The sequence below is a fragment of the Microcaecilia unicolor genome, chromosome 1, assembly GCF_901765095.1.
Source record: "Microcaecilia unicolor chromosome 1, aMicUni1.1, whole genome shotgun sequence".
In the NCBI taxonomy this organism is placed as follows: domain Eukaryota; kingdom Metazoa; phylum Chordata; class Amphibia; order Gymnophiona; family Siphonopidae; genus Microcaecilia; species Microcaecilia unicolor.
In genome coordinates this window covers 735,112,632-735,138,127 of record NC_044031.1, presented here as the reverse complement: position 1 = coordinate 735,138,127, position 25,496 = coordinate 735,112,632, and the positions used below count along the sequence as shown (strand labels likewise).

Genomic DNA, 25,496 nt, shown 5'->3' with positions numbered 1-25,496 from the left:
AGTCAGCTTGGGTGGTATAGCAAGTTTTAATTAACTATAAACTATAACTTAAACACCGCTGCCTAGATTAGAGCAGTTTGAGGGTTGTAGGAAGTTAACAGGTGTTCCAAGAAAAGACTGACTTTATTTTTTTTTTTTTTTTGTTTTTGTTAAATTTGTACCCCGCGCTTTCCCACTCATGGCAGGCTCAATGCAGCTTACATGGGGCAACGGAGGGTTAAGTGACTTGCCCAGAGTCACAAGGAGCTGCCTGTGCCTGAAGTGGGAATCGAACTCAGTTCCTCAGGACCAAAGTCCACCACCCTAACCACTAGGCCACTCCTCCACTGTTGCTACTATTTGACATTCTACATGGAATGTTGCTTTTCCACTAGCAACATTCCATGTAGAAGTCGGCCCTTGCAAATCACCAATGTGGTCGCGCAAGCTTCTGCTTCTGTGAGTCTGACGTCCTGCACCAGGACATCAGACTCACAGAAACAGAAGCCTGCGCAGCCTTCTACATGGAATGTTGCTAGTGGAATAGCAACATTCCATGTAGACTCTCCAATAGTATCTATTTTATTTTTGTTATTTATTTATTTTTGTTACATTTGTACCCCGCGCTTTCCCACTCATGGCAGGCTCAATGCGGCAGGCAATGGAGGATTAAGTGACTTGCCCAGAGTCACAAGGAGCTGCCTGTGCCTGAAGTGGGAATCGAACTCAGTTCCTCAGGACCAAAGTCCACCACCCTAACCACTAGGCCACTCCTCCTTTCTTAAACCCAGAGTCTGTTTTGAATCAGAGAACGTAATTGATTGAAAAAGCAAACAAATTGTAGAAAAGTATGTTAATTCCTTTGATCTCTAATTAAAATATCTATAATGTTTTAAAAATAGTATCTCTTTAGACTTCCTGGTGATCTCTGTTGGTTCCAATAATGTGGTGCCAGCCTCTTGTGTGGCGTTCTTCCCTTGAGATGATGTTGGCTTCGCTTGTCTTTTACTGACTAGAAGACAGGAGGAAGTACTGCTGGAAACACAGCAGCTCTGTGCCATGGATCATAATAGGCATGCTAGCCTTGAGGAGACCATCTGGCTACCTTAAGAGCCTCGCGTACATATACCTAAGGGGGGAGATTATAAACTATAGAGATGATACAATGGAGAGGGGAAGCAGCTGGGAATGAAAGGAAGGAAAAATCCAGACAAATGAGAAGGAGGAGGCCATTAAGTGTTCTGTAGTACAGAGGTTCTCAGCCTGGAGACCACTTGGTCATTCTGGTTTTCAGGGTGTGACATAAGAGACATGCATGTCCTCTCTCAACTGTATGCACATACCTCATGTGTATTCATTGTTGATCTGAAAATAAGACTGGCTTCATGGTTCCTATAGCACACCTGATAATAACAGCAATCACTATGTTGGTGTCCTTCAACTACAGAGAAGTATCAACAGTAAGCTGAAGTTGTCGGGGAGAAGCTTTCTGCAAGAGTTTGAACACCTTAACTAACTTGTGATTAGGGATGTGCACACAGAACATTTTGGAGTGGTGGTGGTGGGGGGGTTGTTTGGTTAAATTTAACACATTTTTAACATGCACTAAAAAGGAATGATACACAAATGAACACCCCCTACTTAATATGCTACCATAAGTTTTGGAAATGTTACGCATGCAAGAAAATAAGTGAAATCCCTTATTGTCCCTAATAAAACTGGCCAAGAAGTCCAGGAAGGGAAGTACATGGCTACTATCAGTGCTTCTTAGTGTCCACTTAACCAGGCACCAAGAAGAAATGGAAGTGGTCTTTTGAAATTTGGTTAGATACCAAAGGGTTCCTGACAGAAAAAAAAGGCTTAGGAGCCGCTGATCTAGGTCAAAGACATTTGGATTTCTACATCTCCATAATCTGCTTTAGGACACTGCTATGGGCTGCATTCTTAACTTGTGGTGATCTTTTTCAGATCTTCCTACTGATCAGGGAACAAAAATGCTTAATAAAGAAAGATAAGCATGTGCAGGGTGCCCATCTTCAAAGCCTTGCTCAAAGCCCACCTCTTCAATGTCGCCTTTGGCACCTAACCACCATACTCCTATTCAGGAAACCTAGACTGCCCCAACTTGACATTTCGCCCATTAGATTGTAAGCTCCTTTGAGCAGGGACTGTCCTTTTTTTGTTAATTTGTACAGCGCTGCGTAACCCTAGTAGCGCTCTAGAAATGTTAAGTAGTAGTAGTAGATAGGAAGACAGGAGGAAGCCATGATGGACTAGGAAATAGATCCGTTGGTTTAGTTGTGGTTGAAATTCAATGGGCAGAAATGCTATTGGTGAATTATCTCTTAGTTTTGGAAGCCATTATTTAAAAGCTTCAGAGTCTTGGCAAAGCAAGGCTCTGAAATTTTTAATTAATGGCTTCCAAACCTAAGAGAATTAATCAACAGTATTTCTGTCCATCGGAGTCAGCTCTGCAGGCGCAGCAGGTGCTGAGCACCCCCAATATTAAGCAAGTTCCTTCTCTATGTCCAGGGAGAGGTGATTTTGAATTGCGTTTGGCACCCCCAATCATTCTTTTTTTCACTCTAGGAAAATTTGTTCCTTGTGGCCCCTTCTTGGATCTCAAGGTTCTGAAAACATTATTCCGTGTATTAGTGATCACTAAATTGGATTACTGTAATTTCTTTATTTGTAAGTGCTGCTCAGGCTAATCTGAAGCACCTTCAGTTTATACAAAATAAAGCTGTGAAATTGATCTAAAGGTGAGGAAAACTGATCATGTCAGTCCCCTTCTTATAGACCAACATTGGCTCCTTGTGGTTGGCTGAATTACAGTTATATTGTTGATACTGACTCACCACAATGACTGTTCTGGTCTGCCGCTTGATATGGATTCCATGCTAATTCCCTATCAGCCTCAATGATCTCTTGGTTCTTTCCAAGCAAGCTTACTTGTTTCTTCTCACACCAAATTGTGTCTGGATTTTGCCCACAAGCTTTTCTGTGATGGCCCCTGTCCTCTGGAATTTACTGCCTGTAGTGCTGCAAATGGAGGGCTCCCATCCCATTAAAGATTGGGGTAAAATCATGGATTTTTGCATGTACCTTTTCTGAGCATTGAATTTTGGGCTACTGGGCCTACAGCTTCCTCCTTCCTATTGCTGATATTTTACATTATTACTGGGATACTATGTTGTGCCATTTACTCCCTTCCCCTCGGGTGCCCCCCTCAGTCTCTGTCTGTTTCGTGTGTTGTGTGTGTACAAAGTTTATTATGGCATTGTAAACCACAATGGTGATTGACTCATATCTCAAATATTAGATAAAATAAAGTGTGGGCAGACATATACGGTCTGTGCTGGGGCTGGTGGTTGGGAGGCGGGACTAGTGCTGGGCAGACTTATACGGTCTGTGCCGGGGCTGGTGGTTGGGAGGCGGGGATAGTGCTGGGCAGACTTATAAGGTCTGTGCCAGAGCCGGTGGTGGGTGGCAGGGATAGTGCTGGGCAGACTTATACGGTCTGTGCTGGGGCTGGTGGTTGGGAAGTGGGACTAGTGCTGGGCAGACTTATACGGTCTGTGCCGGGGCTGGTGGTTGGGAGGCGGGGATAGGGCTGGCCAGACTTATACGGTCTGTGCACTGAAGAGGACAGTACAAATAAAAAAGTAGCACATATGAATTTATCTTCTTGGGCAGACTGGATGGACCGTGCAGGTCTTTTTCTGCCGTCATCTACTATGTTACTATGTTACATGGCTGCTTTTAACACTCCTACCCAGAGACTTTACCTAGAAAATTGCACAACTAATAAATATACATAAAGTTGTTAGGGGCAGTGGCTCAGGTGCCCTTTTACTAAGCTGTGTAAGCGTGTACGCATTCCCAATGCACGCCAAAATGGAATTACCACCCGGTTACCGTGTGGTTCTTGCAGTAATTTCATTTTTGGCGCATGGCTGAAAAATAATTTTTAATTTTCGGACGCGCGCTAAGTGACATTTGAAGCACATAGATCATTACCGCCCGGTTACCGCGTGAGACATACCACTAGGTCAATGGCTGGCGGTAAGGTTGCAAAACCAAAATGGGCGCGCAGCAATTTTGATTTTGCCGCATGTTCATTTTTGGCAAAAATTTTAAAAAGGCCTTTTTTACAGGCACGCTGAAAAATGGATTGGCGCATACCCAAAACCCACGCCTACACTACCACAAGCCATTTTTCAGTGCACTTTAGTAAAAGGACCCCACAATTTCATATTTGGAAAAGAGGAAAAAGGTTTGAGTCTTAGGCGTCTCACCCTTCAGGTCGCTAGTCTTCTGCTCTTCAGCCAATCATGTCATTTCATTCCTAAACATTCCAAGTACTCTTACTACAGCATAATTGTTATGTGGTACATAGCAAGGTGATGTTTTCTTTTGGGGAGAAAAATCACAAACAGTTTACTTGCTGAAATGTTAACTCTCGTTTACAAACTGGCTTGGTTTACTGTGTGGACTGTGCCGAGATTGTTGCCGATAAATGTGTTAGTTAAGATAGTGCAAATGCTGACATTGAGTATTAGGCAGTGCAAGGAACAATTTTCTTTTTCTGTCTACACTTAACATTGCTGTACCTACCCCAATATACATGGTTTTAACATATTATCTCAAGAAAGGAAGATGGAGTGGCATACTAGGGTACTAAAAAAATAATTTCTAGTTTTCTCTGCATGCATCTCCTCTCCAAGATAGTGTCTTGCCGATGAAGATCTTGAAATTACTCTTCCAAATTGCATCTCTTTATTCTCTTTGCATTCACAGTCCTTAAATGCACACCTATTTATATCTATAATCTGTATGTGAAACTGGAACTGAATATGATACAATTCCGCACAATAGTCCGTTTGCATCCAAACTTGCAGTTAGCTCTTACCAGTGTACTGTAGAGAGGCTGAACCTTGTTCTGTTCTATTCCGGCATTTATATCCCATTTATATCGGCTTTGGAATCAAAGCAGGTTACATAATGACTAACTTCCTAAAAGCATTAGCTTATAGCTAAAGCAGTAGCCAAAATACAAAAATCAACAGATTTATCTTACAAATTAGAATCGTAATATTTGCTAAAAAGAAAAGTTTTCAGAACATTACAAAAACCTTAGAAGATTGAAGTTAGTACCTGAGTTTGGGGGAGGAGCCCATTTCTGGAAAGTATCTTCTAATTTAGCCCTGGAACCAGCATGAATTAAAACTAGTGCAAATGCTGACATAGTAACATAGTAGATGACGGCAGAAAAAGACCTGCACGGTCCATCTAGTCTGCCCAACAAGATAAACTCATATGTGCTACTTCTTGTGTATACCTTACCTTGATTTGTATCTGCCATTTTCAGGACACAGACCGTAGAAGTCTTGCCCAGAACTAGCCCCACCACCCAAACACCAGCCCCGCCTCCCAATCTCAGCTAAGCTTCTGAGGATCCATTCCTTCTGCACAGGATTCCTTTATGTTTATCCCACACATGCTTGAATTTCGCTACCATTTTCCTCTCCACCACCTCCCGCGGGAGGGCATTCCAAGTATCTACCACTCTCTCCGTGAAAAAATACTTCCTGACATTTTTCTTGAGTCTGCCCCTCTTCACTCTCATATCATGTCCTCTCGTTCTACCGCCCAAATGCTGACATTTAGTATTTCCTGTCTTAGCTAATACATTTATCGGTAACAATCCTGGCACAGACCACGCAAGAAACCAAGCTAGTTCATAAACAAGAGATAACATTTCAACAAGTAAGCTTAGTGATTTTTCTCCTCAAAAAAAATGGAAAAAGAAGATATTCTTAAACATCACCTTGCAACGTATCAGATGGCAATTATGGTGTGGTAAGAGTACTTGGAATGTTTGAGAATGAAAAGACACGACTGGCTAAAGAGCAGAAGATTAGCAACCTGAAGGACAAGACTCCTAAGACTCTGTTAACCTCCTTTCAAATATGAAATACCATGTCGTAACAATTTGATGTATCCTAATTATTATTTGTGCAATTTTCTAGGTAAACTTGCTGGGTGGGACTGTTTAAAGACTGCCGTTTTGTTTTCCAGTCTTCCTTTTATCTTTTGCAACAGAAGCACTGGCCACGTTTACCCCTGGCATCTTCAGCGGCAGTCCTATAAATTTGGTACCAAGATTTAGGCACCCCCAATGCTATATGCTTAACACCAATTCTATAACAGCATCTGGGTAGAAAGATTCCATTATAAAATACGTGCATAAGTCGGCATTGGTGCACCAACAGTTGCATCAAGTCAATGGTAGTCGTTGCCCTGAAATGCGTAACTTATCGAGACACGCCTGTGACCCACCCCATCTCGAACCCATACACTAAGTAATTTTGAAGCGTATGTTCTAGCACTTATATGTGTAAATGCCAATTTGTGGCTCCGCTCGCTGGGCAAATCTCTTTTATCAGCACCCTTCTCCTCCACCGCTAACTCCAGACTCCGTTCCTTCTATCTTGCTGCACTGTATGCCTGGAATAAACTTCCTGAGCCGGTAGGCCAAGCCTCATCTCTGGCCATCTTCAAATCTAAGCTAAAAACCCACCTTTTCGATGCTGCTTTTAACTCCTAAACCTAACCCTTCAACTGTCCCCTATCCCTGATGTCCTGTCTGTCCTAACCCTTATCCCTTACTTGTCCTATCTGTCTGTCCTAATTAGATTGTAAGCTCTATCGAGCAGGGAGGGACTGTCTCTCCATGTTCAAGTGTGAATCACGGCTTACGTCCGGTAGCGCTATAGAAGTGATAAGTAGTAGTAGTACCAATCAGACATGTAAGAGCTGCTATTCTTCAACTTATTTTCCATATCTTCAAGCACCCTTTATTGGTTTGTCTGTTTTATTAGACCACTTTTTAGATCTCCTTCCTTTTCTTGTCCAAATGTATTTAATCTTTTATTTTAGGAAGTGTGCTTCTGGTGATATCCAGTAGCTAGATTCCTTAAGCCTTTGATGGCTCTTAGATGACTCCACCAGGAATAAGGATATTTCATGTTAACCAATTTTCAGAAGACACTTTTTCAGATAAATACCTGTTTACCCAGATTAGTTGGCTATCAGAAAATTTGCCCCCTCCCCACCCCTATTACCTTGGCAAAACTATGCATGTGGAACAACACCACATGAATTGCTATCCAAATAGGAGAAAATATTTTTTCACTCAAAATATACATAGTAACATAGTAAATGACGGCAGAAAAAGACCTGTACAAGTCCACCCAGTCTGCCTAACATGATAAACTCATTTTACATGGTATATGATGCTTTATATGTATACCAGAGTTTGATTTGTCCAGCACTCTTCTTGTACTAAACGTTCTGAAGCTAACATCGAAGCCCCTTAAAATTTACCCTCAAGCCCATCCATATCTATTCAGTCACAATCAGGGTGTAGCCCGTAGAAGTCTGCCCAGCACCGGTTTTGCTTCCCAATTACCAGCATCGCCACTCAATCTCCGCTAAGATTCCGTGAATCCATTCCTTCTAAACAGGATTCCTTTGTGTTTATCCCACGCACGTTTGAATTCCATTACCATTTTCATCTCCACCACCTCCTGTGGGAGGGCATTCTACATATCCACCACTCTCAGCACTGGTTTTGCTTCCCAATTACTGGCATCGCCACTCAATTTCCGCTAAGATTCCATGGATCCATTCCTTCTAAACAGGATTCCTTTGTGTTTATCCCACGCACGTTTGAATTCCATTACCGTTTTCATCTCCACCACTTCCCGTGGGAGAGCATTCTATGTATCCACCACCCTCTGTGTGAAAAAATACTTCCTGACATTACTCCTTAGTCTGCCCCCCTTCAACCTCAATTCATGTCCTCTAGTTCTACCGCCTTCCTGTCTCCAGAAAAGGTTTGTTTGCGGATTAATAGCTTTCAAATATTTGAATATCTGTTTCTCCTTTTCTCCAAGGTATACATGTTCAGGTTGGCAAGTCTCTCCTCGTATGGTTTGCAACGCAAATCCCATACCATTTTTGTAGCTTTTCTTTGCACCGCTTCCAGTCTTTTTACATTTTTTGCATGATACGGCCTCCAAAACTGAACACATTACTCCAAGTGGAGCCTCACCAATGACTTGTAGAGGGGCAACAACACCTCCTATCTTCTGCTAGTTATACCCCTCTCTATGCAGCCTAACATCCTTCTGGCCACAGCCGTCACCTTGTCACATTGTTTCTTCACCTTCAGATCCTCGAACACCAACACCCCAAGGTCTCTCACCTGAGTCGGGCATACTGAACTCTCCCCTCCTATCCGGTATCTCTCTTTTGGGTTTCTGCACCCAAGTGCATCACTCTACACTTCTTGGCATTAAATTTTAACTCATTACAAATATTCCTCAGTGTACTTTACATCATCACTCACAACCACATCAAAACAATAGGACTAATATCAATAGTGAAATAAATGTGCTCAGTTCAAACCATTCCTACCATTACATCCCAAGGGAGGATTTGGCAAGGATTTAGAAGGAGCCATCATCGCACATTAGGCGTTCCAATTTAAAGATCAGGTATGTACACACACTGCAATTTGTTCAAGCAGTGAGCTAGACTAATAAACTACAGCCCGTATTGGGATCTCCATCTACTACCAACATGCATATACAAACACTTCATATGTTAGGAAAATCCCTAATACATAAACATACTAAGCACTACTGCTAACACTCAGATGTTATTATTTGACGCCTACGTGCTGCTTATGCAGTTCTTCAAAACAGAGATGACTAATTGCAGATACAACCCCAATACATCAGTATAGAATGCTCATAGTCATATAACATAGCATACACACATTGTCATATGATACCATAAATGTTAACACAGATGTATCAAACTGATATCGTAATAATCATCGCTAGATATATTCAAAAATTAAATCATACTTCCCTTGCAGATGTATGGCTTGTAAATTGGTGATGTAATGATTTCGTAATTCCATGAAAACACCCATCCCTACTTTGTGCTCCATACTGAAAGGCCCCCTTAACTCAGGCCGAGTTTCGCTATCGCTTCTTCGGAAGGGGATCCTGCATACATACAAACATACTCACTCATTCAGTAGTCCATTTACTTTAACACTATATCAAAAAAAAGAGAGCACTTGTATCACATCAACTATCTCAAGTATATAAATAACCAATTGTACAAATAACTCATGAAACAAAGTCTCAAAATCTTCTTGTAGCCACAAACCCCGGCGGGTACAAACTGGTCGTTACCCACACCATGTGTAGAATGTAAAGCTTTCTCCACACCTGCCTTTAAATCCACGTGGGCGTGACGTACATCACTGTTGTTGGACAGAGTCCCCTCCTATATACCGATTCTCACATCCAGTTCTATATCTCAGTTTAAACCACGAGGCTGAATTGTATCCCGAGTAAAAATGAAACGCTGCTCTTTAAAAGTCAAAATATCACTCAATGGACCACCCCTGTCCAAAGTCACCTGTAATAATACTGTATATCGTAAATCAGTTAGAGTGCTGATACTCCTGCCAATGAGCAGATAGTGGTGCCTCTGCTTTCACAGTTCTAATATTACTGATGTGTTTCCCAATCCGTATTTTTATTTTCCGAATTGTTTAACCAATATAGAACAACTTACAAGGGCACCATATACAGTAAACCACCCCCACTGAATTACAATCAGTCCTCCTGTGCATCTGGAATTATTGAGAGCTGTGGGGCAGTTGAATCTGAACCCCCCCCCCCCCACCCCTCCACTACATATTGGCAATATAAACATTTACCACATCTGTAGTGCCCCGGTTGTTCCACCTGCTGACATGAAGGACGAGATAATAATTCACCCAAATTCTGACCCCTTCTATAAACAAACCGTGGGATCTCATCCAGGGGAGTATGAAGCCGCAACATGTGCCAATACTTATGAATTAGGGAACGTATACGTCCCACTAACGGTGAAAAAGGGCGTACACATACCAGTGAAGATTCAAGTTCATGATCTTTAGTTTCCAGAAGCCACCGCCTATCTGCATTAGTTGCTCTTTTATAGGCATTCCTTATTTTATTTATTTATTTATTTTATTGCTTTTGTATCCCACATTTGCCCACCTATTTGCGGGCTCAGTGTGGCTTACAGTACATTGTAACGATGGAAGTACAATGAGTTATTACTTGATTATGTGGCTTACAATACATTGTAACGATGGAAGTACAATGAGTTATTACTTGATTATGGTTACATTATGAGGAGTTGAGTTGAAACAATGTCCAGGTATCGATAGAGGAAAGAATAAAACTGAAGAGAGAGAGGCTGGGTGTGTTAGAATTATGGGGATAGGTGTAATAGGAGAATGTGTTAATGCGTTGCCAACAGTGTGTGTGGTCTTCATGTGCTTTGATCCTTTTGGTAGCTTTTTTCAAAGAGATGAGTCTTTAGTAGTTTGCGGAAGTTGGTTAGTTCATAGGTCGTTTTTAGGTTTTGTGGTAATTTGTTCCAGAATTGCGTGCTCATATGGGAAAAGGTTGATGCGTGCATCAACCTTGGTGGGGTACCTATGCTGAGTGAATCTGTCAGACATATACCTTGCTTGCTCTTTAAAGTAATCCTTCATAGAACATAACCGCTTGAGGCAGAGAAATTGACCAACAGGAATATTATTGCGAAGATTCCTGGGATGAAAACTGGAGTAATTGAGTACCATGTTGCAATCTTTTTTTTTTTTTTTTCTGTATGTAGATGTTGCTATCTGAGTTTTGAACTACATATAGTTTTTGCTCTTATCTAATATTTATGTGTATATATGTGTTTTGTAGACTCCTGATGCAGGCCTAACGGCCGAAACACAACAGTTGTGTCGAGTCTTTTTTCATCAAATAAACAAGTGTTTTTAAGATCCATCTCTCCAGGCTTTGTATCTCCGTGGTCAAACATCGCACTTTCTCCTATAGCTATCTGTCCCTGTACCAATCTGATGGAAACATCCAAAAAACTGGTATGCTCCTTGTGCCAATTCGCCGAAAATCACATGTGACTGTCCACTTGATTGATGTACCTAACAAACTGTCGTAATTCATCCTCAGCACCTTGCCATATGACAAGGATGTCATCAATGAAACGCTTCCACATCAAAACCTTCCCCATAAATTGACTCGTGTATACAAATCTTTTCTCAAAGCTGGTCATATACAGGCAGGCCATTGCGGGGGCAACCGTTGCCCCCATAGCCACCCCTTTGACCTGCAGATAGTACCGATCTTCAAATACAAAGTAGTTATTTTTAATAACCAGTTCGCTCATATCCATTAATAATTTCAATTTATCTCCCGAAATATGGACCTGTGGCAGATAACCCTCAATCGTTACCAAAGCCTCCTGTTGAGGGGTGTTAGTATAAAGGGCAACTACATCGAGAGTCACCAACAATATAGGTTTATCCTCGGGGAGAACTATATCAGCCAATATATGTAATAAATGTGTGGAATCCTGTATATAGGATACAGCTTCCCCTACCAAAGGTTTTAAATAATGGTCCACATACTGAGATAAAGGCTCAAAAAGAGAGCCACGCTCTGACACTATGGGACCCCAGAGGTCTCTCAAGGGACTTAAGTATCTTGGGCAAAAAGTATATATGGGGAGTGATTGGATGAATCCTTTACAAAAATTTATATTCTTTATAAGACAAAATACCTGCTCGATTAGCCTCAACCAGGAGGTCTAATACCCTTGCTTGCATTGAAGCAGTTGGATCCTGAGGTAAATTCTGATAAAACTTGACATTAGTTTTATTAGTCTAGCTCTCTACTTGAACAAATTGCAGTGTATGTACATACCTGATCTTTGAATTGGAACGCCTCTCTGAGCTCCTTATGTATCCTGGGATGTGTCCCATCCGGCCCCATAGCTTTGTCCACCTTCAGATTCTCAAGCTGTTTATAAATTCTTTCTTCCGTAAATGGCGCAGTATCCACTCCATTTCCAGATGTTCCCTCAGCAGCTGACCCCGCAGTCCTTCTCCAGGATCTTCCTCTGTGAACAACGAAAAGAAGTAATCGTTTAGCACGTTCACTTTATCTTCATCACTGTCCACATAGCCATTCTCATTATCTTTCAGTCTTGGAATTCCATTCCTATCTTTCCCCCTTTCTCCAATATATTTGAAAAAGGTCTTGTCACCTCTCTTTACATGTTTAGCCATTTTTTCTTCTGCTTGCGCTTTCACTAGCCATATTTCCCTCTTCACTTCTTTGTAGTTAAAGCTCTGGAACTCATTGACGTAACAAGTGTAGGTTAAATACTTAGGCGTGGTTTTAGATTCTTCTCTATCATTAACAACTCATGTGAGTAGTTTGGTCAAACGTATTTTCTTTACGCTGAAATTGCTTAAATGTTTGAGAGACCTGTTGTCAGAAGATAATTTCAGGACAGTAATTTGTGCTCATATCATGCCATTATTTGATTACTGTAATGCTCTGTTGCTGGGGGCTCCTGGGTTTGTGATGCAGTCACTCCAGGTTGCCCAGAATGTGGTGGTATGAATGTTGTCATGGGGGGAGCAGATATGATTATCCTGCTTATTTTCAAAGGAGAAGGGTAGCCATCTTCCGACACAAATCGGGAGATGGCCGGCCTTCTAATGCCGGCCAAATCGGTATAATCGAAAGCCAATTTTGGCCGACTTCAACTGCTTTCCGTCGCAGGGCCAGCCAAAGTTCAAGGGGGCGTGTCGGCAGTGTACCGAAGGCGGGATGGGGTTAAGAGATGGCCGGCCTCGGCTGATAATGGAAAAAAAGAAGGCCGGCCCTGACGAGCATTTGGCCAACTTTACTTGGTCCCTTTTTGTTCACGACCAAGCCTCGAAAAGGTGCCTGAACTGATCAGATGACCACCGAAGGGAATCGGGGATCACCTCCCCTTACTCCCCCAGTGGTCACCAACCACCTCCCACCAAAAAAAAAAAATTAAAACACATTTTTTGCCAGCCTCTATGCCAGCCTCAAATGTCATACCCAGCTCCGTCACAGCAGTATGCAGGTCCCTGGAGCAGTTTTTAGTGGGTACTGCAGTCACTTCAGGCAGGCGGACCCAGGCTCATCCCCCCCTACCTGTTACACTTGTGGTGGTAACATGGGAGCCCTCCAAAACCCACCTGAAACCCACTGTACCCACATCTAGGTGCCCCCCGTTACCCTTTAAGGGCTATGGTAGTGGTGTACAGTTGTGGGGAGTGGGTTTTGGGGGGGTTGGGGGGCTCAGCACATAAGGTAAGGGAGCTGTGCACCTGGGATCAATTTCTGAAGTCCACTGCAGTGCCGCCTAGGGTGCCCAGTTGGTGTCTTGGCATGTGAGGGGGACCAGTGCACTACAAATGCTGGCTCCACCCTCGACCCAATGGGTTGGATTTGGCCGGGTTTGAGATGGCCGCCATTAGTTTCCATTATCGGCGAAAGCCAATGGCGGCCATCTCTATCGCCGGCGATCTCTAAGGGCAGCCCAAATGTTGAGATTTGGCTGGCCCCGACCGTATTATCGAAACGAAAGATGGCGGCCATCTTGTTTCGATAATACAGTCGGGTACGCCGCTTTACGGGGTTCGTCATTAGAGATGGCCGGCCCCGTTCGATTATGCCCCTCTGTTACCCCTGTTCTAATAAAGTTCAGTTGACTGTCAGTAAAGGGGTGTATGCAATTTAGATTTTGACTCTCATTCATAAATGTATTTACAAAGAGGATATTCCATTGTTTTCAGCCTTGTTGAGGATTGATCATACACAGTGTCCCCTCCGCTCTAGTGATCAATTGTTGTTGGATAGTCCATCACTGAAGCAAATTTGCTTAAATGACAACCAGTCAAAGATGTTTCAGGTGGCGGATTCTAGATTATGGAATCAGTTGCCAGAAAATATCCATAAATTGGAAAATTATTTGCAATTCTAGAAACATTTAACAGCTTTTCTGTTTGCCACTGCCGTTGATTTGAATTACGAGTGACTTTTGAGATTGAGTTTACTGATTATGGGGATGTCTGGATTTTGTGAGGTAAACTGATTTTATGTATGGGGATGTATTTTTTTTTTTAGCCATATGTAATGTCTTGTTAGTATGTTGTCACTTATTTCATGTTTCAATTATGGATGTGGTATGTTGTGACCCACCTAGAATATGAGAGAATGCAGTATATAAACTGTGATATAAATAAACAAACCAAGATGACACTTTCATATGACAGCTTTCCAACTGGGGCGGAGGAGTGGCCTAGTGGTTAGGGTGGTGGACTTTGGTCCTGAGGAACTGAGTTCGATTCCCACTTCAGGCACAGGCAGCTCCTTGTGACTCTGGGCAAGTCACTTAACCCTCCATTGCCCCATGTAAGCCGCATTGAGCCTGCCATGAGTGGGAAAGTGCGGGGTACAAATGTAACAAAAATAAAATAGATACTATTGGAGATTCTACATGGAATGTTGCTACTATTGGAGATTCTACGTGGAATGTTGCTATTCCACTAGCAACATTCCATGTAGAAGGCTGCGCAGGCTTCTGTTTCTGTGAGTCTGACGTCCTGCACATACATGCAGGATGTCAGACTCACAGAAGCAGAAGCCTGCGCGGCCACATTGGTGATCTGCAAGGGCTGACTTCTACATGGAATGTTGCTAGTGGAATAGCAACATTCCATGTAGAATCTCAAATAGTAGCAACAGTGGAGGAGTGGCCTAGTGGTTAGGGTGGCAGACTTTGGTCCTGGGAACTGAGGAACTGAGTTTGATTCCCACTTCAGGCACAGGCAGCTCCTTGTGACTCTGGGCAACTCACTTAACCCTCCATTGCCCCATGTAAGCCGCATTGAGCCTGCCATGAGTGGGAAAGCGCGGGGTACAAATGTAACAAAAATAAAAAAAAACTCATACCAAATGAGACGGCCAGGTCCTGGGAGCTGCAGAGGCCAGAACTAATAGTATAGCCCTCATCCATCTACCTTTGGCCTGTTCAGTCATTAACCTAAACCAGTTAGATATGTGAATTAACACTGTGTCAAATGAATAAGCCATAAGTCATAAACCATATTTTAATGACATTTGTTTCCCAATTTTAACATGCTTCCAGGCATACTGTCTCATGTGAAACAGCCTTAATATTACGGTTTTAGCCCTTTACAGTTATGTGAAAGTCATAAAGTCATTCTTCTTCCCATAAACATGCCTTACAACCACCACCATCATCATCATAATCCTCTCTTACCGTTTTTATTCACAACTAACATCTCGTTGTACCTACAATGAAAAGCTCCAGCAACTATAGAAAGCAGGATTGTTCTTCCTAGGCTGACGTACCAAAGATATTCTTGTATGTGAGCTTTGAACATCACTTGGCTCCTTCCTCTGATTCCTCTGAAAAAGGCACTGTGGCCGCTGAAAGCTCTCCTGTAAAAAAAAATCATGATCACCTTTGGGCAGACTGGATGGACCTTTCAGGTCTTTATCTGCCGTCATTTACTATGTTACTATGACAATTCTGTGTTGGTCCGAGGAGATACCGGCACCATAAAAAGAAAGAGGTTGTGGGTCTGCTATAAATGAAAAATTAAAGGAATAAGGAGTGAGAAATTCAATATTTATTTCTATAGTGAGAAAGGAAGGGATCAGTGAGGAAGTTTAAATCCCACTTCCTGTCATTTAAAAAAAAAAAAAATGCTAAATTAGCTTTAAAAAGGATTAAACAGAAGGGTTTGCATTTTGCTTTTGATTGGCATAGCCTGCAACAGAGAGGGTTATTTCTTGTGCCTCTTTCTTTTTAGGTGATCATTCTTTCAGGCACATTCTTCAGCCTAGCAGAACCGCCCCCTCCCTCCTTTTTTGTCACATCTATTGGTTTTCTGTTTCCACTCCTTTTCATTCTCCCTTCTCTGTATTTCCTTTATATTTTCCCCCTCCCCCTCTGAGCTCCTTTTTTTTTTCTTGTTCCTTTATTCAGTTCTCCTTTTTTTTCAGTCTTTCTTTGTTTTTTTTTTTCTTATTCTCTGTTTTGTGGGGGAAGGGAAAGGGTAGAACAAGGAAGCAAGCCTTGAAGCAGAGAGGAACTGGAAATTTCCTTATGTTTGTTCCACTGCAGTGCAAAGCTGAAAGGTTTTCATTGTATAATTGTGCTCAGATACACGATGTGATTTCTCTTCACCCCCCTTTTGCGGTTTATAGTTGGGACATAATTTATTAAAAGCAACTTGGACATAAAACCGTACTCTGATGTTGGATTCTAGAGGATGTGCCGATCCAGAGGTTGCATTTGGGGCCAGGAAGGACATTTTGTTTCTCTGATCCTTGATTGGCTACTGATATACAATAGGCTATCTTTTCTGATTGCCCTGGATTGCCATATGAGAAAAAAATGTAGAGCAATTTAGAAGGAAGTTAAACTTGGACATGTTTGCTTTTCTTTTGACCCTTCTAATCCTTTTCCCCAGATGGCACACTGGAGGAGTAGCCTGATGGTTAGTGCAGTGGGCTGAGAACCTGGGAAACTGGATTTAATTCCCATTGTGGCTCCTTGTGACTCTGGGTAAGTTACTTAACCCTCCATTTCTCCAGGTACATAAACTCAGGTTGTGAGTCCACTAGGGACAGAGAAAGTATCAGCATATAATAAATGTAATCATCTAGTGGAAAAACTCAAAGGGCCTCCAAGAGCAGGATAGTGTCGAAATGTGGCTTTATTAAAAGACCCTATACTGTAAATATACAATCGTCTTGTTGCTTATGGTGGTTTATCACAGTCAGCAGCAGACCTTTAACTCTCTGTTATCATACGCAACCATGGAGGGTTTTTCGGAGGATAAGGAAGCCTCAGCTATGCACCCCTTACTCTTATAGCAATATGCTCTTAGCTTAGCTCTCTGTCATCTGGGGGCCGACATGGTCCATGTTTCAGCAGCTCGTCTGCATCATGGGTCTTAATAGTAGTTCCATATCATCATGCTGATCAATCCATAGACTGGTGGGTTGTGTCCATCTACCAGCAGGTGGAGATAGAGAGCAATCCTTTTGCCTCCCTATATGTGGTCATGTGCTGCCGGAAACTCCTCAGTATGTTCTCTATCTCAGCAGGTGGTGGTCACACACAGCAGCAGCTCTGGCTAGGTCTCCAAGCCTAATTTTTAGGTTTTGTTGAGTACCTGGGGTTGAGGGCTCTTCTTGAGCAAGTGCAAACCTGGTGGCGCCAGGTCCCTCCTTTTCTCCCCCCTCCCGCTGGCTCTGTTAAAAAAAAAAATATATATATATATTTTGGACGTCCTTAAAGGCATTTATTTTGACGTTTATTTAAACGTTTATTGCAGCTACTCACTGGGACACCAGGTCGTTACAGCTCGGAGCGAGAAGCAGGTAATTTTTACCTTTTTATAGCTGGCAGGGGGTTCCCTGATCGATCTCCACGTGGCATATGGCGTCGGAGGGCGAGGGCGCAAAGAATCACTCCCCGGACCGCGCGTGCGCTTCTAGCGGGGATGCAGGGGATTTAAAGTCTGATTCGCCCTTGTTGGGTGACAGTTTGGAGGCCGGTCAGTGTCCCGGTTCTTCCTCCGGTGTGGCGGTTTTTCCCGCCATAAACGCCCATCCCCCGCTGCTCGCCTCCGCTAGCTTGGCCGGCCACTCTGCTCGGACGGCTTCTTCTTGGGCCGCCCTTGAGCTGGGAGACGTTAATGCCATGGCCGCCCTTGATTTGGGCGAAGGCAAAAAAGCGGCTAAAGTTAAGCGCCGTTCTTCCTGCGCGGCTCCTTCACGGAGTGTCGCGCCGGACGCCATCTTGGATGCGCAGCATGTTTCTCCCCCGCTCTTGCGAGCGCCGGTTGAGGGTGCGTCTAGGGCTGTGGCCCAGGCTGCTGAAGTGCACAGTCTGGGGGGTTTCTCCCCCGAGTTTATTTTGCTGCTGCATCAGGCCTTCCGTATGCAAAACGCTGCCCCTTCTCCCTTGCCCGATAAAGGGGTTGAGGCCCCCGAAAGTAAACGCCCTTGGGTGGATTCCCAGGCCTTAGAGGACTCTGTCTCCTCTGATGTAGATGAGGGCAGCGTATCTGAGTTCTCCCAACGGTCCTTTGGGGATTCCTTGGAGGAGACGGATTCCCACTCGGATGGAGCGGATGACCCCTCTGCAGCGCGGATCTTTCGCTCAGAGGATTTGCCCAACCTGTTAGTGCAGGCCATGAGCATTTTAAAGATTTCCTCTCCAGAGGACGTCTCCCCCTCAGCCCTTGTTGGCTCCGCCATTATGCTGGGGACGAAGCGCCCGCCTAGAACCTTCCACGTGCATGATGCCATGCACACCTTAATTTCGGCTCACTGGGATGTCCCGGAAGCGAGCCTCAAAGTGGCTAGGGCTATGTCCCGCCTCTATCCTTTGCCTGAAAGTGAACGGGAGGCCTTTCTTTGGCCTACCGTGGATTCTTTAATCACTGCGGTGACTAAGAAAACGGCGTTGCTGGTGGAAGGTGGCACGGCCCTAAAGGACGCCCAAGACAGAAGATTGGAGGCGGCCTTAAGGTCGTCCTTCGAGGCGGCTGCCTTAAGTTTGCAGGCCTCAGTTTGCGGCTCCTATGTGGCCAGGGCGTGCCTGACGATTGTGCAGCGGGCTTCCCCCTCTGATCCTTCCTTGAGGGCTGATTGGCCGGCCCTGGAATCGGGCTTGGCTTATTTGGCAGACTTACTGTATGATGTCTTGAGAGCCTCGGCTAAAGGTATGGCTCAGACAGTCTCTGCGCGGCGGTGGCTTTGGCTGAAACATTGGTCTGCTGACCACGCCTCTAAGTCCCGCTTGGCTAAGTTGCCTTTTAAAGGCAAGCTGCTCTTTGGGGTCGAGCTGGACAAAATTGTGACCGATCTCGGCACGTCTAAGGGCAAGAGGTTACCAGAGGTCAGGGCTCGGGCCAGTGCTCGCCCCGGTAACTCCAGAGGACGGTTTCAGGAAGCCCGACGGTACCGCCCGGGCAAGTCGGGCTCCTCTGCCCCCTCTTCCTTCAAGAGGAACTTCTCCCTCAAGCAGCATTCCTTTTGCAGAGACCACCGTCCCGGAGGTGCGCCCTCCGGTCCTCCCCCAGGGTCTCGTACCCAATGACGGGGTCCTGGTCCATGGCCCAGTGCAGATTGGAGGACGCCTGTCCTCGTTTCTGGGCGAGTGGACCAAGGTAACTTCAGACGCTTGGGTGCTGGAATTCATCAGAGACGGCTACAAGCTAGAGTTCTGCAGACCCTTAAGAGACGGGTTTGTACTCTCTCCCTGCAAGTCTCCGGTCAAAGCTGTGGCAGTGCAGCAGACCTTGGACAATCTGATCCGCCTGGGTGCGGTCGTTCCGGTGCCAGAAAATCAGCTTCGCAAGGGACGTTACTCCATTTACTTTGTGGTACCAAAGAAAGGAGGTTCTGTCCGGCCTATCCTCGACCGCAAAGGGGTCAATCGGGCCTTGAAAGTTCAGCACTTTCGCATGGAGACTCTCCGCTCTGTTATAGCGGCAGTGAAGGCAGGGGAGTTCCTGGCATCCTTGGACATCAAGGAAGCGTACTTGCATATTCCCATCTGGCCTCCTCATCAACACTTTCTGCGTTTTGCAGTCCTGGGCCGACACTTCCAGTTCAGAGCCCTCCCGTTCGGGTTGGCTACTGCTCCGCGGACCTTCTCCAAAGTAATGGTGGTCATCGCGGCCTTCCTGCGAAAGGAAGGAGTACAAGTCCATCCTTATCTGGACGACTGGTTGATCCGAGCCCCCTCTTATGCAGAGTGCGGCAAAGCTGTGGACCGGGTGATTGCTCTTTTGAGCTCCCTGGGGTGGATCATCAACTGGGAGAAAAGCCAGCTGCGCCCAACTCAGTCCCTGGAGTATCTGGGAGTTCGATTCGACACCCAAGTGGGCAGAGTGTTCCTGCCGGACAATCGGATTGTCAAACTTCAGGCTCAGGTGGACCAGTTCCTAGTAGCCTCTCCGCTTCGGGCTTGGGACTATGTGCAGCTGTTGGGCTCTATGACGGCCACGATGGAAGTAGTGCCCTGGGCCAGGGCTCATATGAGACCACTACAACACTCTCTGCTGCAGCGCTGGACTCCGGTGTCGGAGGATTATGCTATGTGCCTTCCCTTGGACCCAGCAGTGCGCAAGGCGCTGAGCTGGTGGCTGAAGACAGACAAGTTGTCTGCAGGGATGCCTCTTGTGACCCCGGAGTGGATTGTCGTCACGACGGACGCCTCTTTGACGGGCTGGGGAGCCCACTGCTTGGGAAGGACAGCGCAGGGGCTCTGGTCTCCTGCAGAGGCAAAGTGGTCTATCAACCTCCTGGAACTCAGAGCCATTCGGTTGGCGCTTTTGGAGTTCCTCCCGGTACTGGCGTTGAAGCCAGTACGGGTCCTGTCGGACAATGCCACGGCTGTGGCCTATGTCAACCGCCAGGGAGGTACCAAGAGCGCCCCTCTAGCCAAGGAAGCCATGAATCTATGCCAGTGGGCGGAAGCGAACCTGGAACAGCTGTCAGCGGCCCACATTGCTGGAGTCATGAATGTCAAGGCGGACTTTCTCAGTCGCCATACCTTGGATCCCGGAGAGTGGCAGTTATCGGCTCAGGCGTTCTTGGACATCACGAAGCGCTGGGGCCAGCCGAGCCTAGATCTGATGGCGTCATCGGCCATTGCCAAGTGCCGCGCTTTTTCAGCAGAGGACGGGACCCTCGATCTCTGGGAGTAGATGCTCTTCTCCAACAGTGGCCGACACAGGAGCTTCTCTATGTGTTCCCGCCCTGGCCCATGTTGGGCAGGGTACTAGACCGGGTGGCAAAGCGTCCGGGCCGGATAATCCTGGTGGGTCCGGACTGGCCCAGACGTCCCTGGTATGCGGACTTGATCAGGCTCTCAATGGACGACCCTCTGCGGCTGCCAGTGGAGCAGGGTCTGTTGCATCAGGGTCCCGTGGTGATGGAGGATCCCTCCCCCTTTGGTCTTACGGCCTGGCTGTTGAGCGGCAGCGTCTGAGGAAGAAGGGCTTCTCAGACAAGGTCATCGCCACTATGCTGAGAGCGAGGAAGCGCTCTACTTCTACTGCTTACGCCAGGGTTTGGCGTACCTTTGCAGCGTGGTGTGAAGCAGGCTCACTTTCTCCCTTCACTGCTCCAATTTCTTCAGTGCTGGTGTTCCTGCAAGAAGGTCTGGAGAAAGGCCTGTCGCTCAGTTCCCTTAAAGTCCAGGTAGCGGCTCTGGCTTGCTTCAGGGGCCGCCTGAAGGGTGCTTCCCTGGCTTCGCAGCCAGATGTGGTACGTTTTCTCAAGGGAGTTAATCACCTGCGCCCTCCTCTGCACTCAGTGGTGCCTGCGTGGAATCTCAACCTGGTGCTAAGAGCCTTGCAGAAGCCGCCTTTTGAACCCTTGTCGAGGGCATCTCTGAAAGACCTGACGTTGAAAGCAGTCTTTTTGGTGGCTATCATTTCAGCCAGAAGAGTTTCCGAGCTCCAGGCACTCTCATGTCGAGAGCCTTTTCTGCAGTTCACTGAGGCAGGAGTGACTATTCGCACAGTGCCTTCCTTCCTGCCCAAGATTGTTTCTCGCTTCCATGTGAATCAGCAGCTCTGTCTCCCTTCCTTTCGTAGGGAGGACTACCCAGAGGAATACTCTGCTCTCAAATATCTGGATGTGAGACGAGTCATCATCAGATACTTGGAAGTGACCAATGATTTCCGGAAATTGGATCATCTGTTTGTCCTGTTTGCAGGTCCTCGTAAGGGTCTGCAGGCTGCTAAGCCCACAGTAGCAAGATGGGTCAAGGAAGCCATTGCAGCGGCTTATGTGGCCGCGGGGAAGGTGCCGCCTATTCAGCTGAAGGCTCACTCCACTAGAGCTCAGGCGGCCTCGATGGCAGAGGCCGGGTCCGTCTCCTTGGAAGAGATATGCAAGGCGGCAACTTGGGCATCGGCCCATACCTTCTCCAGGCATTACCGCTTGGCTGTGGCTGCTCGGGCGGAGGCCCGGTTTGGAGCTTCAGTGTTGCGGTCAGGGATTTCAGTGTCCCGCCCTGGGTGAGTACTGCTTCGGTACATCCCACCAGTCTATGGATTGATCAGCATGATGATATGGAAGGTAAAATTATGTATCATACCTGATAATTTTCTTTCCATTAATCATAGCTGATCAATCCATAGCCCCTCCCAGATATCTGTACTGTTTATATTCTGGTTTCATTTCAGGTTCAAGTTTAGTCTTCAGTTCCTGTTCAGGAGGACTTCGTGTTCAAGTTTTTTCAATTGGATTCTTCAAGAGTTGAGACGAGTTTGTGTTACAGTGAGCTGCTGCATTCCTCTTCCCTCCGTTTTACAGGGCTAGATTGAGACATAAATTCTGCCGGCGCTCCCTCCCGCTTTGTGTGGCTGTAGGGCAGCTTTGTAGCCCTCCCGCTTCGGCGGTGTTAGGGTCAGTCAGCTCCTCCCGCGGTTGCGGTTGCAGGATAAGCCAGATCCCCCCGCATCGGCGGGGTGGTGTCCCTCCCCCGCTCCGCAGGGATGAGCTGGACGGATTCCCCTCCCCCACTTGTGTGGGGATGAGCTGGGTTAATTCCCCTCCCCCGTTTCGGCGGTGGTGAGCTGGGCAGAGTGTCCCTTTGTGGGTGTAATTCTCTAAGTGCTGAGTCCTGCTGATGGAGCTTGGATATCGACATACTGAGGAGTTTCCGGCAGCACATGACCACATATAGGGAGGCAAAAGGATTGCTCTCTATCTCCACCTGCTGGTAGATGGACACAACCCACCAGTCTATGGATTGATCAGCTATGATTAATGGAAAGAAAATTATCAGGTATGATACATAATTTTACCTTAGTTATCATCTGCTATAGTCCAATGGGTCAGTAAAAAAAAAAAAAAAAAAAAAGTAAATCGGAGAACTTTTCAAAATCACAACAGGGTGTATGCAGAGCAAATTCAAGCCACTTTGGTTGCATCACAGAAAGGCTGTATATCAAATACATTACCCTTTACCCAGGAAGCTCTGCAGAACCTTGTCTGCAACAAAGTAGACCCCTAGGAGGTGTGGAAAACATGAGGTGCATGGGATCTTGTAAAGCCTGAGGAGTGGTCTAGAGTATGGCATCTAAAGTGTACAGTAATGTTAACAAAATGCAGGCTTCAGAAACCCAAGACAAGGAATAGGTCCAGCGTACAGTAGAGGAGTGAATTCTGCAGGGGATTTTATTTGATGATCTTAAGGTGGCCAACAGGTACATAAGTATCGGTAAAAGCCAGAAGGCCACTTCGGTGCAGGGATTTTCAACCCAGTCCTCGGGGCACACTCAGCCAGTCTTGGTTTTCAGGACATCCCCGTTGAATTCTATGTGGATATCCTAAAAACCTCAACTGGCTGAGTGTGCCTTGAGGACTGGGCTGAAAACCTCTGCTTTGGTGCATTAGAAGAGGCATGACCAACAAGAAAGAGATGGTGATGATTCCTCTGTATAAGTCTGCAGTGAGCCCTCCCTGTATGATTGTCTGTATGTTGTGAATCTGTTTCAGGTTCTGTTCTTGTTTCCTGAAGTTCTAATCCTTCCTTTGGAGAAAGTTGGAAAACAGTCTTCAGGATTCTTGTTCACTTATAGGAGGATGAGTTCATTCCCTCCAGTTCATGTGTAGGAGGTTGAGTTCATTCCCTCCAGGAGGATGTGTGTATTCCCTCCATAAATACAAAGAGGAGGACGAGTTTATTCCCTCCAGGAGGATGTGTTCATTCCCTCCTTTTGAGTTCATGCCCTTGTTATGGGGCCATCGTTCGCTGTGAGGAAAGTTCATGTTATTCCCATTGCGGTTTGTTATAGTGCTTTGGAAGCTTCAAATACTGAAGAGGCAGTGGAGCTAGCTGACCATGTGGCACTTTGAAATTTGAGTGCTCTCTATCTCCCCCTGCTGGTTGATGGACACAATCCATACGTAATGGCTTCATCTGCTATGACTAAAGGAAAGAAAATTACCAAGGTAAGAACCTAATTTTCCCATAAGCCGAACAGCTCAACCCAATAATAACTTCCCAACTATGTTAAAAAAAAAAAAAAAAAAGGTCATCTGAAATCTGTACAATGTCCCATATCCCTACCCTATAAACCCACCCTAAAAAAAAAATCCTCAGATAAGGTGCGCACAGGTCGATTCCAGCCTCCAGGCCAAAATCTGATGACACACAGTGACCTTGGGGCAACCCAGCAGTTCACCTGATCAACTAACCATTGGAGATTCCTTTCAAGCGGAATTCAGTATCAAACTCCTAGCCCTGTGTGGAAGGGACCCAACATATACCCCCCCATACTGCTAAAAAATCCTTCCAGCATTTCGGGGAACCCCTAGCATACCACTTCTTCAGCAGCATCATATCATGTAATCGATTTCTCCACGCCCAAAAGGACGGAGCAATCTCCCCTACCCAAACACTCATAATAACCCGTTTACCCACAGCCCCCGCCTTGCGTAACAACAATACCTGTGCGCGATTGTCTGTCCTATAATTTTCATAATTATCCAGCAGCCACCCCTCCGGAGACAATGATAGCACCCGATCCAATAACTTCTCCATATACCATGCTATTTCCTTCCAAAAGTGTTTAACCTTCGGGCAATCACAGAAAGCATGAAAAAAGGAGTTAGTATCTCGCCTGCATTTTTGAAATTTAGGAGTTTCTAAGCCCCCAGCCTTAAACTTCTGTTCCTGCGTAAAATAAGCCCTATGTAAAGTGCGAAACTGACACTCCTGGATTTCCACACTCACCGAAAGTTCTGGAATTCTCCTAATCAACTTTTAAAAATCAAGAGAAACCACTGAGGGCCCTAAATCCCCACTCCACCTGCGGGCAAGTTCCTCCAGGGATTTCTTCGGAATGACTCTTCTCAAAGCCGCATGCAAACCCGAAACCGCCAGGTCCCCATCTCTGAATTTGTAAAAAAAAAACCTGTAACCTTTCCCCCAGAGACGGAGACAGAGCCAACCTGGAAAGATCACGAATGTAGTGTTGTAACTGACAATAGGCCAAAAAATCTTTAGGCTCAACTACTCCCCTTGCCTGTAATGAGTTCCAGGAAAGCATTCTACCCCCATCATCCAAAACATGTTGTATCAAGGTAATTCCCTTAGCATCCTAACGTTCAAAACTAGCTTCATCATGACCTGGAGTGAAACCCAGGTTGCCCCGGATCGGTAGTTGGTCAGAAACCTCCAGCTGTCCTCCCAACAATGGCACCAGATATCGCCATGTCTGTCTCATTGAACTGATAATCACGCTCTGGCACAAAGCTGGTGGTAAATCCGCTCTCGCACTGTGTAACAACGAGTTAATATGCCATGGGTAATAATAAGCCCTCTCATAGTCTCGGGGTGTATAGTTCCGCTCTTCAAGAACCCAGTCACCAAGATGATGGAGAAGACGCACATAATTATAAAGGTGTATATCGGGAAGGCCCAATCCCCCATATTTAAAGGCACCAATCAGATGCTTAAAAGCC

The 25,496-nt window shown here is 45.6% G+C and overlaps 1 long non-coding RNA gene across 1 annotated transcript; it reads left to right on the top strand.

The window, feature by feature from the left end:
- Positions 1–1,315: 1,315 nt before the first annotated feature.
- LOC115460670 lies at positions 1,316–24,444 on the top strand. The gene is made up of 3 exons (XR_003940533.1): positions 1,316–1,327; positions 19,952–19,957; positions 24,364–24,444. It is a non-coding gene; the product is annotated as an uncharacterized LOC115460670 (long non-coding RNA).
- Positions 24,445–25,496: the final 1,052 nt, after the last annotated feature.